Genomic DNA, 12,463 nt, shown 5'->3' on the forward strand with positions numbered 1-12,463 from the left:
ACAGAAAATCGCAGGGGTAGGAAGCGTATGAGTGCGAGAGAGACAGAAAATTGCCCAGGTAGCAAGCGTATAAGTGCGAGAGAGACGGAAAATCGCCGGGGTAGGAAGCGTATGAGGTTGAGAGAGACAGAAAATCGCCCAGGTAGCAAACGTATAAGTGCGAGAGAGACAGAAAATCGCCGGGGTAGGAAGCTTATGAGTGCGAGAGAGACAGAAAATCGCCCAGGTAGTAAGCGTATAAGTGCGAGAGAGACAGAAAATCGCCGGGGTAGGAAGCGTATGAGTGCGAGAGAGACAGCAAATAGCCAGCGGGACTTGTGTGGTTTTTCCGTCAAAGCAGCATCGCGTTACCCCGCGACCCTCCGAGAGTGGTTGCACCCTCGGTTGCCCCGTTCAAGGGCAACAACTGCCAGAGAGACAGAAAGTCGCCCAGGTAGCAAGCGTATAAGTGCGAGAGAGACAGCAAATCGCCGGGGTAGGAAGCGTATGAGTGCGAGAGAGACAGCAAATAGCCAGGCGGGACTTGGGTGGTTTTTACGATAAAGCAGCATCGCGTTACCCCGCGACCCTCCGAGAGTGGTTGCACCCTCGGTTGCCCCGTTCAAGGGCAACAAGTGCGAGAGACACAGAAAATCGCCCAGGTAGCAAGCGTATAAGTGCGAGAGAGACAGAAAATCGCCGGGGTAGGAAGCGTATGAGTGCGAGAGAGACAGCAAATAGCTAGCGGGACTTGTGTGGTTTTTCCGTCAAAGCAGCATCGCGTTACCCCGCGACCCTCCGAGAGTGGTTGCACCCTCGGTTGCCCCGTTCAAGGGCAACAAGTGCGAGAGAGACAGAAAATCGCCCAGGTAGCAAGCGTATAAGTGCGACAGAGACAGAAAATCGCCGGGGTAGGAAGCGTATGAGTGCGAGAGAGACAGCAAATAGCCAGGCGGGACTTGGGTGGTTTTTCCGTTAAAGCAGCATCGCGTAACCCCGCGACCCTCCGAGAGTGGTTGCACCCTCGGTTGCCCCGTTCAAGGGCACCAAGTGCGAGAGAGACAGAAAATCGCCCAGGTGGAAAGCGTATAAGTGCGAGAGAGACAGAAAATCGCCGGGGTAGGAAGCGTATGAGTGCGAGAGAGACAGCAAATAGCCAGGCGGGACTTGGGTGGTTTTTCCGTTAAAGCAGCATCGCGTTACCCCGCGACCCTCCGAGAGTGGTTGCACCCTCGGTTGCCCCGTTCAAGGGCACCAATTGCGAGAGAGACAGAAAATCTCCCAGGTAGCAAGCGTATAAGTGCGAGAGAGACAGAAAATCGCCGGGGTAGGAAGCGCATGAGTGCGAGAGGGACAGAAAATCGCCCAGGTAGCAAGCGTATAAGTGCGAGAGAGACAGAAAATCGCAGGGGTAGGAAGCGTATGAGTGCGAGAGGGACAGAAAATCGCCCAGGTAGCAAGCGTATAAGTGCGAGAGAGACAGAAAATCGCCGCGGTAGGAAGCGTATGAGTGCGAGAGAGACAGCAAATAGCCAGGCGGGACTTGGGTGGTTTTTCCGTTAAAGCAGCATCGCGTTACCCCGCGAACCTCCGAGAGTGGTTGCACCCTCGGTTGCCCCGTTCAAGGGCAACAAGTGCGAGAGAGACAGAAAGTCGCCCAGGTAGCAAGCGTATAAGTGCGAGAGAGACAGAAAATCGCCGGGGTCGGAAGCGCATGAGTGCGAGAGGGACAGAAAATCGCCCAGGTAGCAAGCGTATAAGTGCGAGAGAGACAGAAAATCGCAGGGGTAGGAAGCGTATGAGTACGAGAGAGACAGAAAATTGCCCAGGTAGCAAGCGTATAAGTGCGAGAGAGACGGAAAATCGCCGGGGTAGGAAGCGCATGAGTGCGAGAGAGACAGAAAATCGCCCAGGTGGCAAGCGTATAAGTGCGAGAGAGACAGAAAATCGCCGGGGTAGGAAGCTTATGAGTGCGAGAGAGACAGAAAGTCGCCCAGGTAGCAAGCGTATAAGTGCGAGAGAGACAGCAAATCGCCGGGGTAGGAAGCGTATGAGTGCGAGAGAGACAGCAAATAGCCAGGCGGGACTTGGGTGGTTTTTACGATAAAGCAGCATCGCGTTACCCCGCGACCCTCCGAGAGTGGTTGCACCCTCGGTTGCCCCGTTCAAGGGCAACAAGTGCGAGAGAGACAGAAAATCGCCCAGGTAGCAAGCGTATAAGTGCGAGAGAGACAGCAAATCGCCGGGGTAGGAAGCGTATGAGTGCGAGAGAGACAGCAAATAGCCAGGCGGGACTTGCGTGGTTTTTCCGTTAAAGCAGCATCGCGTTACCCCGCGACCCTCCGAGAGTGGTTGCACCCTCAGTTGCCCCGTTCAAGGGCAACAAGTGCGAGAGAGACAGAAAATCGCCCAGGTTGCAAGCGTATAAGTGCGAGAGAGACAGAAAATCGCCGGGGTAGGAAGCGCATGAGTGCGAGAGGGACAGAAAATCGCCCAGGTAGCAAGCGTATAAGTGCGAGAGAGACAGAAAATCGCCGGGGTAGGAAGCGTATGAGTGCGAGAGAGACAGAAAATTGCCCAGGTAGCAAGCGTATAAGTGCGAGAGAGACGGAAAATCGCCGGGGTAGGAAGCGTATGAGTGCGAGAGAGACAGAAAATCGCCCAGGTAGCAAGCGTATAAGTGCGAGAGAGACAGAAAATCGGCGGGGTCGGAAGCTTATGAGTGCGAGAGAGACAGAAAATTGCCCAGGTAGCAAGCGTATAAGTGCGAGAGAGACAGAAAATCGCCGGGGTAGGAAGCGTATGAGTGCGAGAGAGACAGCAAAAAGCCAGCGGGACTTGTGTGGTTTTTCCGTCAAAGCAGCATCGCGTTACCCCGCGACCCTCCGAGAGTGGTTGCACCCTCGGTTGCCCCGTTCAAGGGCAACAAGTGCGAGAGAGACAGAAAATCGCCCAGGTAGCAAGCGTATAAGTGCGAGAGAGACAGCAAATCGCCGGGGTAGGAAGCGTATGAGTGCGAGAGAGACAGCAAATAGCCAGGCGGGACTTGTGTGGTTTTTCCGTCAAAGCAGCATCGCGTTACCCCGCGACCCTCCGAGAGTGGTTGCACCCTCGGTTGCCCCGTTCAAGGGCAACAAGTGCGAGAGAGACAGAAAATCGCCCAGGTAGCAAGCGTATAAGTGCGACAGAAACAGAAAATCGCCGGGGTAGGAAGCGTATGAGTGCGAGAGAGACAGCAAATAGCCAGGCGGGACTTGGGTGGTTTTTACGATAAAGCAGCATCGCGTTACCCCGCGACCCTCCGAGAGTGGTTGCACCCTCGGTTGCCCCGTTCAAGGGCAACAAGTGCGAGAGAGACAGAAAATCGCCCAGGTAGCAAGCGTATAAGTGCGAGAGAGACAGCAAATCGCCGGGGTAGGAAGCGTATGAGTGCGAGAGAGACAGCAAATAGCTAGGCGGGACTTGCGTGGTTTTTCCGTTAAAGCAGCATCGCGTTACCCCGCGACCCTCCGAGAGTGGTTGCACCCTCGGTTGCCCCGTTCAAGGGCAACAAGTGCGAGAGAGACAGAAAATCGCCCAGGTTGCAAGCGTATAAGTGCGAGAGAGACAGAAAATCGCCGGGGTAGGAAGCGCATGAGTGCGAGAGGGACAGAAAATCGCCCAGGGAGCAAGCGTATAAGTGCGAGAGAGACAGAAAATCGCCGGGGAAGGAAGCGTATGAGTGCGAGAGAGACAGAAAATTGCCCAGGTGGCAAGCGTATAAGTGCGAGAGAGACGGAAAATCGCCGGGGTAGGAAGCGCATGAGTGCGAGAGGGACAGAAAATCGCCCAGGTAGCAAGCGTATAAGTGCGAGAGAGACAGAAAATCGCCGGGGTAGGAAGCGTATGAGTGCGAGAGAGAGAGAAAATTGCCCGGGTAGCAAGCGTATAAGTGCGAGAGAGACGGAAAATCGCCGGGGTAGGAAGCGTATGAGTGCGAGAGAGACAGAAAATCGCCCAGGTAGCAAGCGTATAAGTGCGAGAGAGACAGAAAATCGGCGGGGTAGGAAGCTTATGAGTGCGAGAGAGACAGAAAATTGCCCAGGTAGCAAGCGTATAAGTGCGAGAGAGACAGAAAATCGCCGGGGTAGGAAGCGTATGAGTGCGAGAGAGACAGCAAAAAGCCAGCGGGACTTGTGTGGTTTTTCCGTCAAAGCAGCATCGCGTTACCCCGCGACCCTCCGAGAGTGGTTGCACCCTCGGTTGCCCCGTTCAAGGGCAACAAGTGCGAGAGAGACAGAAAATCGCCCAGGTAGCAAGCATATAAGTGCGAGAGAGACAGAAAATCGCCGGGGTCGGAAGCGCATGAGTGCGAAAGGGACGGAAAATCGCCCAGGTAGCAAGCGTATAAGTGCGAGAGAGACAGAAAATCGCAGGGGTAGGAAGCGTATGAGTGCGAGAGAGACAGAAAATTGCCCAGGTAGCAAGCGTATGAGTGCGAGATGACAGAAAATCGCCCAGGTAGCAAGCGTATAAGTGCGAGAGAGACAGAAAATCGGCGGGGTAGGAAGCTTATGAGTGCGAGAGAGACAGAAAATTGCCCAGGTAGCAAGCGTATAAGTGCGAGAGAGACAGAAAATCGCCGGGGTAGGAAGCGTATGAGTGCGAGAGAGACAGCAAATAGCCAGCGGGACTTGTGTGGTTTTTCCGTCAAAGCAGCATCGCGTTACCCCGCGACCCTCCGAGAGTGGTTGCACCCTCGGTTGCCCCGTTCAAGGGCAACAAGTGCGAGAGAGACAGAAAATCGCCCAGGTAGCAAGCGTATAAGTGCGACAGAGACAGAAAATCGCCGGGGTAGGAAGCGTTTGAGTGCGAGAGAGACAGCAAATAGCCAGCGGGACTTGTGTGGTTTTTCCGTCAAAGCAGCATCGCGTTCCCCCGCGACCCTCCGAGAGTGGTTGCACCCTCGGTTGCCCCGTTCAAGGGCAACAAGTGCGAGAGAGACAGAAAATCGCCCAGGTAGCAAGCGTATAAGTGCGAGAGAGACAGAAAATCGCCGGGGTAGGAAGCGTATGAGTGCGAGAGAGACAGCAAATAGCTAGCGGGACTTGTGTGGTTTTTCCGTCAAAGCAGCATCGCGTTACCCCGCGACCCTCCGAGAGTGGTTGCACCCTCGGTTGCCCCGTTCAAGGGCAACAAGTGCGAGAGACAGAAAATCGCCCAGGTAGCAAGCGTATAAGTGCGAGAGAGACAGAAAATCGCCGGGGTAGGAAGCGCATGAGTGCGAGAGGGACAGAAAATCGCCCAGGTAGCAAGCGTATAAGTGCGAGAGAGACAGAAAATCGCAGGGGTAGGAAGCGTATGAGTGCGAGAGAGACAGAAAATTGCCCAGGTAGCAAGCGTATAAGTGCGAGAGAGACGGAAAATCGCCGGGGTAGGAAGCGTATGAGGTTGAGAGAGACAGAAAATCGCCCAGGTAGCAAACGTATAAGTGCGAGAGAGACAGAAAATCGCCGGGGTAGGAAGCTTATGAGTGCAAGAGAGACAGAAAATCGCCCAGGTAGTAAGCGTATTAGTGCGAGAGAGACAGAAAATCGCCGGGGTAGGAAGCGTATGAGTGCGAGAGAGACAGCAAATAGCCAGCGGGACTTGTGTGGTTTTTCCGTCAAAGCAGCATCGCGTTACCCCGCGACCCTCCGAGAGTGGTTGCACCCTCGGTTGCCCCGTTCAAGGGCAACAACTGCGAGAGAGACAGAAAGTCGCCCAGGTAGCAAGCGTATAAGTGCGAGAGAGACAGCAAATCGCCGGGGTAGGAAGCGTATGAGTGCGAGAGAGACAGCAAATAGCAAGGCGGGACTTGGGTGGTTTTTACGATAAAGCAGCATCGCGTTACCCCGCGACCCTCCGAGAGTGGTTGCACCCTCGGTTGCCCCGTTCAAGGGCAACAAGTGCGAGAGACACAGAAAATCGCCCAGGTAGCAAGCGTATAAGTGCGAGAGAGACAGAAAATCGCCGGGGTAGGAAGCGTATGAGTGCGAGAGAGACAGCAAATAGCTAGGCGGGACTTGCGTGGTTTTTCCGTTAAAGCAGCATCGCGTTACCCCGCGACCCTCCGAGAGTGGTTGCACCCTCGGTTGCCCCGTTCAAGGGCAACAAGTGCGAGAGAGACAGAAAATCGCCCAGGTTGCAAGCGTATAAGTGCGAGAGAGACAGAAAATCGCCGGGGTAGGAAGCGCATGAGTGCGAGAGGGACAGAAAATCGCCCAGGGAGCAAGCGTATAAGTGCGAGAGAGACAGAAAATCGCCGGGGAAGGAAGCGTATGAGTGCGAGAGAGACAGAAAATTGCCCAGGTGGCAAGCGTATAAGTGCGAGAGAGACGGAAAATCGCCGGGGTAGGAAGCGCATGAGTGCGAGAGGGACAGAAAATCGCCCAGGTAGCAAGCGCATAAGTGCGAGAGAGACAGAAAATCGCCGGGGTAGGAAGCGTATGAGTGCGAGAGAGACAGAAAATTGCCCGGGTAGCAAGCGTATAAGTGCGAGAGAGACGGAAAATCGCCAGGGTAGGAAGCGTATGAGTGCGAGAGAGACAGAAAATCGCCCAGGTAGCAAGCGTATAAGTGCGAGAGAGACAGAAAATCGGCGGGGTAGGAAGCTTATGAGTGCGAGAGAGACAGAAAATTGCCCAGGTAGCAAGCGTATAAGTGCGAGAGAGACAGAAAATCGCCGGGGTAGGAAGCGTATGAGTGCGAGAGAGACAGCAAAAAGCCAGCGGGACTTGTGTGGTTTTTCCGTCAAAGCAGCATCGCGTTCCCCCGCGACCCTCCGAGAGTGGTTGCACCCTCGGTTGCCCCGTTCAAGGGCAACAAGTGCGAGAGAGACAGAAAATCGCCCAGGTAGCAAGCGTATAAGTGCGAGAGAGACAGAAAATCGCCGAGGTAGGAAGCGTATGAGTGCGAGAGAGACAGCAAATAGCCAGGCGGGACTTGTGTGGTTTTTCCGTCAAAGCAGCATCGCGTTACCCCGCGACCCTCCGAGAGTGGTTGCACCCTCGGTTGCCCCGTTCAAGGGCAACAAGTGCGAGAGAGACAGAAAATCGCCCAGGTAGCAAGCGTATAAGTGCGACAGAGACAGAAAATCGCCGGGGTAGGAAGCGTATGAGTGCGAGAGAGACAGCAAATAGCCAGGCGGGACTTGGGTGGTTTTTACGATAAAGCAGCATCGCGTTACCCCGCGACCCTCCGAGAGAGGTTGCACCCTCGGTTACCCCGTTCAAGGGCAACAAGTGCGAGAGAGACAGAAAATCGCCCAGGTAGCAAGCGTATAAGTGCGAGAGAGACAGCAAATCGCCGGGGTAGGAAGCGTATGAGTGCGAGAGAGACAGCAAATAGCTAGGCGGGACTTGCGTGGTTTTTCCGTTAAAGCAGCATCGCGTTACCCCGCGACCCTCCGAGAGTGGTTGCACCCTCGGTTGCCCCGTTCAAGGGCAACAAGTGCGAGAGAGACAGAAAATCGCCCAGGTTGCAAGCGTATAAGTGCGAGAGAGACAGAAAATCGCCGGGGTAGGAAGCGCATGAGTGCGAGAGGGACAGAAAATCGCCCAGGTAGCAAGCGTATAAGTGCGAGAGAGACAGAAAATCGCCGGGGTAGGAAGCGTATGAGTGCGAGAGAGACAGAAAATTGCCCAGGTAGCAAGCGTATGAGTGCGAGATGACAGAAAATCGCCCAGGTAGCAAGCGTATAAGTGCGAGAGAGACAGAAAATCGGCGGGGTAGGAAGCTTATGAGTGCGAGAGAGACAGAAAATTGCCCAGGTAGCAAGCGTATAAGTGCGAGAGAGACAGAAAATCGCCGGGGTAGGAAGCGTATGAGTGCGAGAGAGACAGCAAATAGCCAGCGGGACTTGTGTGGTTTTTCCGTCAAAGCAGCATCGCGTTACCCCGCGACCCTCCGAGAGTGGTTGCACCCTCGGTTGCCCCGTTCAAGGGCAACAAGTGCGAGAGAGACAGAAAATCGCCCAGGTAGCAAGCGTATAAGTGCGACAGAGACAGAAAATCGCCGGGGTAGGAAGCGTATGAGTGCGAGAGAGACAGCAAATAGCCAGCGGGACTTGTGTGGTTTTTCCGTCAAAGCAGCATCGCGTTACCCCAAGACCCTCCGAGAGTGGTTGCACCCTCGGTTGCCCCGTTCAAGGGCAACAAGTGCGAGAGAGACAGAAAATCGCCCAGGTAGCAAGCGTATAAGTGCGACAGAGACAGAAAATCGCCGGGGTAGGAAGCGTATGAGTGCGAGAGAGACAGCAAATAGCCAGGCGGGACTTGGGTGGTTTTTCCGTTAAAGCAGCATCGCGTAACCCCGCGACCCTCCGAGAGTGGTTGCACCCTCGGTTGCCCCGTTCAAGGGCAACAAGTGCGAGAGAGACAGAAAATCGCCCAGGTAGAAAGCGTATAAGTGCGAGAGAGACAGAAAATCGCCGGGGTAGGAAGCGTATGAGTGCGAGAGAGACAGCAAATAGCCAGGAGGGACTTGGGTGGTTTTTCCGTTAAAGCAGCATCGCGTTACCCCGCGACCCTCCGAGAGTGGTTGCACCCTCGGTTGCCCCGTTCAAGGGCACCAAGTGCGAGAGAGACAGAAAATCGCCCAGGTAGCAAGCGTATAAGTGCGAGAGAGACAGAAAATCGCCGGGGTAGGAAGCGCATGAGTGCGAGAGGGACAGAAAATCGCCCAGGTAGCAAGCGTATAAGTGCGAGAGATACAGAAAATCGCAGGGGTAGGAAGCGTATGAGTGCGAGAGAGACAGAAAATTGCCCAGGTAGCAAGCGTATAAGTGCGAGAGAGACGGAAAATCGCCGGGGTAGGAGGCGTATGAGTGCGAGAGAGACAGAAAATCGCCCAGGTAGCAAGCGTATAAGTGCGAGAGAGACAGAAAATCGGCGGGGTAGGAAGCTTATGAGTGCGAGAGAGACAGAAAATCGCCCAGGTAGTAAGCGTATAAGTGCGAGAGAGACAGAAAATCGCCGGGGTAGGAAGCGTATGAGTGCGAGAGAGACAGCAAATAGCCAGCGGGACTTGTGTGGTTTTTCCGTCAAAGCAGCATCGCGTTCCCCCGCGACCCTCCGAGAGTGGTTGCACCCTCGGTTGCCCCGTTCAAGGGCAACAAGTGCGAGAGAGACAGTAAATCGCCCAAGTAGCAAGCGTATAAGTGCGAGAGAGACAGAAAATCGCCGGGGTAGGTAGCGTATGAGTGCGAGAGAGACAGCAAATAGCCAGCGGGACTTGTGTGGCTTTACCGTCAAAGCAGCATCGCGTTACCCCGCGACCCTCCGAGAGTGGTTGCACCCTTGGTTGCCCCGTTCAAGGGCAACAACTGCGAGAGAGACAGAAAGTCGCCCAGGTAGCAAGCGTATAAGTGCGAGAGAGACAGCAAATCGCCGGGGTAGGAAGCGTATGAGTGCGAGAGAGACAGCAAATAGACAGGCGGGACTTGGGTGGTTTTTACGATAAAGCAGCATCGCGGTACCCCGCGACCCTCCGAGAGTGGTTGCACCCTCGGTTGCCCCGTTCAAGGGCAACAAGTGCGAGAGAGACAGAAAATCGCCCAGGTAGAAAGCGTATAAGTGCGAGAGAGACAGAAAATCGCCGGGGTAGGAAGCGTATGAGTGCGAGAGAGACAGCAAATAGCCAGGAGGGACTTGGGTGGTTTTTCCGTTAAAGCAGCATCGCGTTACCCCGCGACCCTCCGAGAGTGGTTGCACCCTCGGTTGCCCCGTTCAAGGGCACCAAGTGCGAGAGAGACAGAAAATCGCCCAGGTAGCAAGCGTATAAGTGCGAGAGAGACAGAAAATCGCCGGGGTAGGAAGCGCATGAGTGCGAGAGGGACAGAAAATCGCCCAGGTAGCAAGCGTATAAGTGCGAGAGATACAGAAAATCGCCGGGGTAGGAGGCGTATGAGTGCGAGAGAGACAGAAAATCGCCCAGGTAGCAAGCGTATAAGTGCGAGAGAGACAGAAAATCGGCGGGGTAGGAAGCTTATGAGTGCGAGAGAGACAGAAAATCGCCCAGGTAGTAAGCGTATAAGTGCGAGAGAGACAGAAAATCGCCGGGGTAGGAAGCGTATGAGTGCGAGAGAGACAGCAAATAGCCAGCGGGACTTGTGTGGTTTTTCCGTCAAAGCAGCATCGCGTTCCCCCGCGACCCTCCGAGAGTGGTTGCACCCTCGGTTGCCCCGTTCAAGGCAACAAGTGCGAGAGAGACAGAAAATCGCCCAAGTAGCAAGCGTATAAGTGCGAGAGAGACAGAAAATCGCCGGGGTAGGTAGCGTATGAGTGCGAGAGAGACAGCAAATAGCCAGCGGGACTTGTGTGGCTTTACCGTCAAAGCAGCATCGCGTTACCCCGCGACCCTCCGAGAGTGGTTGCACCCTTGGTTGCCCCGTTCAAGGGCAACAACTGCGAGAGAGACAGAAAGTCGCCCAGGTAGCAAGCGTATAAGTGCGAGAGAGACAGCAAATCGCCGGGGTAGGAAGCGTATGAGTGCGAGAGAGACAGCAAATAGACAGGCGGGACTTGGGTGGTTTTTACGATAAAGCAGCATCGCGGTACCCCGCGACCCTCCGAGAGTGGTTGCACCCTCGGTTGCCCCGTTCAAGGGCAACAAGTGCGAGAGAGACAGAAAATCGCCCAGGTAGCAAGCGTATAAGTGCGAGAGAGACAGCAAATCGCCGGGATAGGAAGCGTATGAGTGCGAGAGAGACAGCAAATAGCTAGGCGGGACTTGCGTGGTTTTTCCGTTATAGCAGCATCGCGTTACCCCGCGACCCTCCGAGAGTGGTTGCACCCTCGGTTGCCCCGTTCAAGGGCAACAAGTGCGAGAGAGACAGAAAATCGCCCAGGTTGCAAGCGTATAAGTGCAAGAGAGACAGAAAATCGCCGGGGTAGGAAGCGCATGAGTGCGAGAGGGACAGAAAATCGCCCAGGTAGCAAGCGTATAAGTGCGAGAGAGACAGAAAATCGCCGGGGTAGGAAGCGTATGAGTGCGAGAGAGACAGAAAATTGCCCAGGTAGCAAGCGTATAAGTGCGAGAAAGACGGAAAATCGCCGGGGTAGGAAGCGTATGAGTGCGAGAGAGACAGAAAATCGCACAGGTAGCAAGCGTATAAGTGCGAGAGAGACAGAAAATCGGCGGGGTAGGAAGCTTATGAGTGCGAGAGAGACAGAAAATTGCCCAGGTAGCAAGCGTATAAGTGCAAGAGAGACAGAAAATCGCCGGGGTAGGAAGCGTATGAGTGCGAGAGAGACAGCAAATAGCCAGCGGGACTTGTGTGGTTTTTCCGTCAAAGCAGCATCGCGTTACCCCGCGACCCTCCGAGAGTGGTTGCACCCTCGGTTGCCCCGTTCAAGGGCAACAAAAGCGAGAGAGACAGAAAATCGCCCAGGTAGCAAGCGTATAAGTGCGACAGAGACAGAAAATCGCCGGGGTAGGAAGCGTATGAGTGCGAGAGAGACAGCAAATAGCCAGGCGGGACTTGGGTGGTTTTTCCGTTAAAGCAGCATCGCGTTACCCCGCGACCCTCCGAGAGTGGTTGCACCCTCGGTTGCCCCGTTCAAGGGCAACAAGTGCGAGAGAGACAGAAAATCGCCCAGGTAGCAATCGTATAAGTGCGAGAGAGACAGAAAATCGCCGGGGTAGGAAGCGTATGAGTGCGAGAGAGACAGCAAATAGCCAGGCGGGACTTGTGTGGTTTTTCCGTCAAAGCAGCATCGCGTTCCCCGGCGACCCTCCTAGAGTGGTTGCACCCTCGGTTGCCCCGTTCAAGGGCAACAAGTGCGAGAGAGACAGAAAATCGCCCAGGTAGAAAGCGTATAAGTGCGAGAGAGACAGAAAATCGCCGGGGTAGGAAGCGTATGAGTGCGAGAGAGACAGCAAATAGCCAGGCGGGACTTGGGTGGTTTCTCCGTTAAAGCAGCATCGCGTTACCCCGCGACCCTCCGAGAGTGGTTGCACCCTCGGTTGCCCCGATCAAGGGCAACAAGTGCGAGAGAGACAGAATATCGCCCAGGTAGCAAGCGTATAAGTGCGACAAAGACAGAAAATCGCCGGGGTAGGAAGCCCATGAGTGCGAGAAAGACAGCAAGCAGCCAGGCGGGCGTTGGCTGGATTTTCCGGCAAAGCAGCATCGCGTTCCCCCGCGACCCTCCGAGAGTGGTTGCACCCTCGGTTGCTCCGTTCAAGGGCACCAAGTGCGAGAGAGACAGAAAATCGCCCAGGTAGCAAGCGTAGAAGTGTGAGAGAGATAGAAAATCGCTTTGCGCGACGCGATTGTGTGCGAGGGAGACAGAAAAAAGCCAGGCGGCTCGTTAAAGTGTGCGAGAGGGACAGAAAATCGCCCAGGTAGCAAGCGTTTAAGTGCGAGAGAGATAGAAAATCGCCTTGCACGACGCGATTGTGTGCGAGAGAGACAGAAAATAGCCAGGCGGCTCGCAAAAGTGTGCGAGAGAGACAGAAAATC

This window comes from Bemisia tabaci, chromosome 6, assembly GCF_918797505.1.
Source record: "Bemisia tabaci chromosome 6, PGI_BMITA_v3".
NCBI lineage: Eukaryota > Metazoa > Arthropoda > Insecta > Hemiptera > Aleyrodidae > Bemisia > Bemisia tabaci.